Below are 6,000 nucleotides of genomic sequence, written 5' to 3' on the forward strand. Positions count from 1 at the left end.
GTGAGAGGTTTGCTCTCCACTCGGTAGGATTTTTAAACACTTAGGCAAGCGTTGGGCTGCAGCTAAGCCCCCGAGTGGGAGGTTTGCTCTCCACTCGGTAGGATTTTAAACACTTAGGCGAGCGCTGAGCTGCAGCTAAGCCCCCGAGTGGGAGGTTTGCTCTCCACTCGGTAGGATTTTTTCAAACTTAGGTGAGTGCCGGACTGCAGCCAAGTCTCTAAGTGAGAGAACTTAGGCGAGTGCTGGACTGCAGCTAAGCCCCCGAGTGGGAGGATCGCTCTCCACTCGGTAGGATTTTTTCAAACTTAGGCGAGTGCCGGACTGCAGCTAAGTCTCTAAGTGAGAGAACTTAGGCGAGTGCTGGACTGCAGCTAAGCCCCCGAGTGGGAGGATCGCTCTCCACTCGGTAGGATTTTTTCAAACTTAGGCGAAATGGATTCGCAGCTAAGCCACCCACTGAGGGATTTCGCACGCAAACAAAAGTGACAGCAATTATTGGAACACTCTTGTCTTTGATAAAAATAAACCGCATAAATTTTTCTTATTACATCTCGTTCAAGGGAGAACTCAAGTGTAAAAGGGGCGGAGTAGTTCCGCATTCCAAGCTCGTGGCTCGTCGATCTGGTGACCAACATTGTAGAGGTGATATGCTCCATTGTGGAGGACTCTGGTGACGATGAAGGGGCCTTCCCAAGTAGGAGCAAGTTTGTGTGGTTTCTGTTGATCCACTCGGAGGACCAAATCTCCTTCCTGGAAGGCTCGGCTCTTCACATTTCTGGCGTGGAATCGACGCAAGTCTTGCTGATAGATGGTCGATATGATCATAGCCATTTCCCTCTCCTCCTCTAGGAGGTCGACTGCGTCTTGCCGGGCTTGCTCTGCTTCATCTTCGGTGTAAAGCTCGACTCAGGGCGCGTTGTGAAGAAGATCACTTGGCAGAACTGCTTCGGCTCCATAAACCAGAAAGAATGGAGTTCTTCCAGTCGACCGGTTAGGGGTGGTCCTCAATCCCCACAGAACTGACGGAAGCTCGTCGACCCAAGCACCTGCCGCGTGCTTGAGGTCACGCATCAGTCGAGGCTTTAGCCCTTTGAGAATCAGACCATTTGCTCTTTCAGCTTGTCCATTCGACTGGGGATGGGCGACCGATGCGTAGTTGACTCGAGTGCCTTGAGAGGCGCAAAAAGCTCTGAACTTGTCCGAATCGAAGTTTGACCCATTGTCAGTGATGATGCTATGCGGGACTCCATATCTGAATGTTAGCCCTCTGACGAAACTGATAGCAGTGCAAGCATCAAGATTCTTGATAGGCTTAGCTTCAATCCATTTGGTAAACTTGTCGACTGCCACAAGCACATGAGTGAAACCACTTCTGCCTGTTCTCAATGGACCAACCATGTCTAGTCCCCAGACAGCAAAGGGCCAGACGAGTGGAATGGTCTTCAGGGCTGATGCAGGCTTGTGTGACATGTTGGAGTAGAACTGGCATCCTCCACACTTGTCGACTATCTCTTTTGCCATCTCATTTGCTCTAGGCCAGTAAAGTCCCGCTCGGTATGCTTTAGCCACAATGGTCCGAGAGGACGCATGGTGACCACAGGTCCCCGAGTGGATATCATTAAGGATTATCCGACCCTCTTCTGGTGTTATGCACTTCTGACCAATTCCGGTCGCGCTTTCTCTATACAGCTGCCCCTTTATGACTGTGAAGGCCTTGGATCGGCGGACGATCTGTCGAGCCTCTTCCTCGTCCTCCGGGAGTTCTTTCCTTAGGATATACGCGATGTACGGTATCGTCCAGTCGGGAGTGATTGCCAAGACTTCCATGATTAGGTCGACCACAGCAGGAACTTCGACTTCAGTCGGATCTGTGGCACTTTTCGGCTGCGGGGCTTCTTCTGTAAAAGGATCCTCCTGGACTGACGGCGAGCGGATGTGCTCCAAAAACACATTGCTGGGAATGGCTTCTCTCTTGGAGCCTATCTTTGCCAGATCATCAGCTGCCTGATTTTTCAGTCGGGGGATGTGATGAAGCTCCAACCCCTCGAATTTCTTTTCTAGCTTTCTCACTGCATTGCAATAACCAGTCATAGCCGGACTTCTGACGTCCCACTCCTTCATCACCTGATTAACCACCAAATCTGAGTCGCCATAGACCATGAGGCGACGGACGCCGAGTGAAATGGCCATGCGCAACCCGTACAAAAGTGCTTCATATTCTGCTTCATTATTGGAGGAATCAAAGTGAATCTGGAGAACATATCTGAGCTTATCTCCTCGGGGGGAGACTAGAACTACCCCAGCACCGGAACCATTCAGCATCTTAGATCCATCGAAGAACATGGTCCAGTGCTCCGAGTGAACTTGAGTTGGAAGTTGCTGTTCAATCCACTCGGCGATGAAATCTGCGATTGCTTGGGACTTGATAGCCTTCTTTCCTTCAAACTTGATATCTAAGGGAAGGAGTTCAATCGCCCACTTGGCCACTCGACCAGTTGCATCTCTGTTATGCAGAATCTCTGACAGTGGGGCGTCGCTGACGACTGTAATGGCGTGGTCAGAGAAGTAATGTGCAACCTTCTTCGTGGTCATGTAAATCCCATATACAAGCTTCTGATAGTGAGGGTATCTTTGTTTTGAAGGGGTCAAAACTTCAGACAGATAATAGACTGGGCGCTGAACTCTGAAGGCCTTTCCTTCTTCTTCCCGCTCGACCGTAAGTACTGTACTGACAACTTGTCCTGTGGCTGCAATGTAAAGCAGCAGAGGCTCTTTGCTGACTGGGGCAGCAAGCACCGGCTGGGTGGAGAGCAGAGCTTTGAGCTCTGCAAAATGCTGTGTCAGCTTCTGGAGTCCACTCGAACTTGTCAGACTTCTTCATCAGTCGGTAAAGAGGCAACGCCTTTTCACCGAGACGAGAAATGAATCGACTTAGAGCGGCCAAGCAGTCTGTAAGCTTTTGGACATCGTGCACGCGTACAGGACGCTTCATCCGGAGTATGGTGCCAACTTTTTCAGGATTGGCATCGATCCCCCGTTCGGAAACGAGAAAACCGAGTAACTTTCCACCTGGAACTCCGAACGTGCACTTTGATGGATTGAGCTTGATATCATACCTCCTGAGGTTGGCAAAGGTTTCAGCGAGGTCAGCCCGCAGGTCGGAACCTTTCCGTGACTTTACCACAATATCATCCATGTATGCCTCCACATTCTGACTGATTTGAGTGAGTAGACACTTCTGAATCATTCTCATGAATGTGGCTCCGGCGTTCTTGAGGCCGAACGGCATGGTGACGTAACAGAAGCATCCGAATGGAGTGATGAAAGCTGTTTTGATTTCGTCGGGTCCATACAGACGGATCTGATGGTACCCGGAATAGGCATCTAGAAAAGACAATCTCTCGCACCCCGCAGTCGAGTCGACTATTTGGTCGATGCGAGGGAGGGGAAAATGATCTTTCGGGCAGGCCCGATTGATATGTTTGAAATCAATGCACATGCGAAGTGACTTGTCCTTCTTGGGGACCATGACAACATTGGCGAGCCACTCAGAGTGGTAAATCTCTCGGATGAACTCCGCTGCTAAGAGCCGAGCCACCTCCTCGCCAATAGCTTTCCTCTTCTGGACGGCGGACCGTCGAAGATGTTCTTTCATGGGCTTGAACTTCGGGTCGACTCGTAGACGGTGCTCAGCCAGCCCCCTGGGAACTCCAGGCATGTCAGAAGGCTTCCATGCAAAGACGTCCCAGTTCTCACGGAGGAACTGGATGAGCGCTTCTTCCTATTTAGAGTCGAGCGTCGTCGAGATGTGAGTCGGAGCAGCGTCGGGGTCGGTCGGGTGAATGTGAGCTGTCTTAGTTTCACCGGATGACTGAAAAGCAGATTCTGAAGCAAGCTTCTTGGCTCGTAGCAATTCACTCGGATCAGCAGTCTTCTGGTACTCTTGCAGCTCAACAACTGCCATCTGAGCGTCAGCAATCTTCGATCCTTTCTGAAAACACTCCTCAACTTTCTTCCTATTGCCGGTAACGGTGATCACACCTCTGGGCCGGGCATCTTCAACTTGAGATACACGTAGCATGGTCGAGCCATGAAGCGTGCATAAGCCGGCCGGCCCAGGATAGCATGGTAAGCACTTTGGAAGTCCACAACCTCAAATGTCAATTTTTCCTTGCAGTAATTCTTTGAATCACCGAAAACCACGTCGAGAGCAATCTAGCCGAGTGACTCGGCTTTGTTTCCAGGAATGACTCCATGGAAACTCATGTTGCTGGCACTGAGCCTGGACATCGGAATGCCCATCCCTTTCAATGTTTCAGCATACAATATGTTCAGGCCACTGCCACCATCCATCAGGACTTTGGTCAGTCGAGTGCCTTCGACAACTGGGTCGACCACCAAAGCTTGCCTCCCAGGGGTGGCAATGTGCGTAGGGTGATCGGACTGGTCAAATGTGATGGCAGTCTGAGACCACTTCAGATAACTGGGTGTCGCCGGAGCAACCATATTCACGTCACGGTTAATGACTTTCAGTCGACTTTTGCTTTCGACATCAGCAAAAATCATCAGGGTGGAATTGATTTGGGGGTATCCATCGTCACTGTCTTCCTTGTCCTCGACTCTGTCCGACTCTTTTTCCTTATCCTTGGACTGTTTGCCTTGAAACTGCTGGATTAGGAGCCGACACTGTCGAGTGGTATGCTTTGGGTAAATAAAATTACCCTCTTCATCTTTCTTGGTGTGGATGTGACATGGCAGATCCAAAACATCGTTTCCATCCTGATCCTTGACTTTCTTGGGCTTCCAAGGGCCTTTGGGTTTTCCCTTGAAGTTTCCCTGGGCTGCGGCCGGGGCCTCCCCAGGAGCGGCTGGCTCGGCCTTCCGCTTCTATTTCCGACTGGAGTTTCCTCCGGTTTCTTGGGCGACTGCCTTGTGCTTGCCACTCCGGAGTCGGTCCTCGTCTTCACCATTAGCATACTTGGTGGCAATCTCCATCATCCGATTCAGGGACATCTCTCCAGTTCGACCGAACTTCAGATTCAACTCTTTGTATTTAACGCCTTCCTTGAAGGCACAAACTGCTTGATGGTCTGGCACATTCTCAATCGAGTGATGCAGTGTGATCCACCTCTGGATGTATTCCCTCAGGGTTTCATTGGGCTTCTGCACGCAAGACCGCAACTCTGTAAGGCTTGCAGGTCGCTTGCATGTTCCTTCAAAGGTTGTGATAAACACTCGGGAGAGATCCTCCCAAGTGTAAATGCTGCTGGGTGCCAACTGATTTAGCCACGCTTTGGCTGAGCCCTCTAGCATGAGAGGCAAATGCTTCATGGCCACCTCATCATTGCCACCGCCAATCTGTACAACCACTCGGTAATCTTCGAGCCAAGTGTCAGGCTTAGACTCACCGGTGAACTTGCTGACTCCAGTCGCCAACCGAAAGTTGGGAGGAATCACCGCGGCCCTGATGGCTTGACTGAAACACTCTGGCCCTGAAACACGTATTCTGCTGCTGGCGGGCGCATCTCTGTTCTGGCCTTCCCGATGAGCCCTATTCCTGTCAACCAAGCCTTGAATGAGGACAGATCTCGCGTCAAAGCCCGGGTCCCTGGGGTCGACGGGAATCCTCTGCCCAACGCTATGAGGGCGTCTGTCATCTCGATGTCGAGGCGCATATGACCCACTCCTCGGGGGAGGGGTTGGCACTCGACGTCGATCATCACGATCGGATCGGTGATCATACTGCTCATTCCTTCTGTACTGATCATGCCTGTCGCCACGTCCCTCATGCCTCGGGGGCGACCGCGGGCTGTGAGCCGACTGGACTGTATCCGTTGCAACGGATCGACTGTGGATCCTGTTCCGCGACTGAGAAACGGCGGAATTCTGGTTTCCCGCCGCCCGGAGCAACGCTCTGATCTGCAACAAGCCCCTGCCAACCTCTGACTGGGAGGGCTGAATTGATTCTGCTATACGGGCCGCAGCGGCTAAATTCTAAAC

The sequence above is a fragment of the Triticum urartu genome, chromosome 6, assembly GCF_003073215.2.
Source record: "Triticum urartu cultivar G1812 chromosome 6, Tu2.1, whole genome shotgun sequence".
Classification (NCBI taxonomy): Eukaryota; Viridiplantae; Streptophyta; class Magnoliopsida; order Poales; family Poaceae; genus Triticum; species Triticum urartu.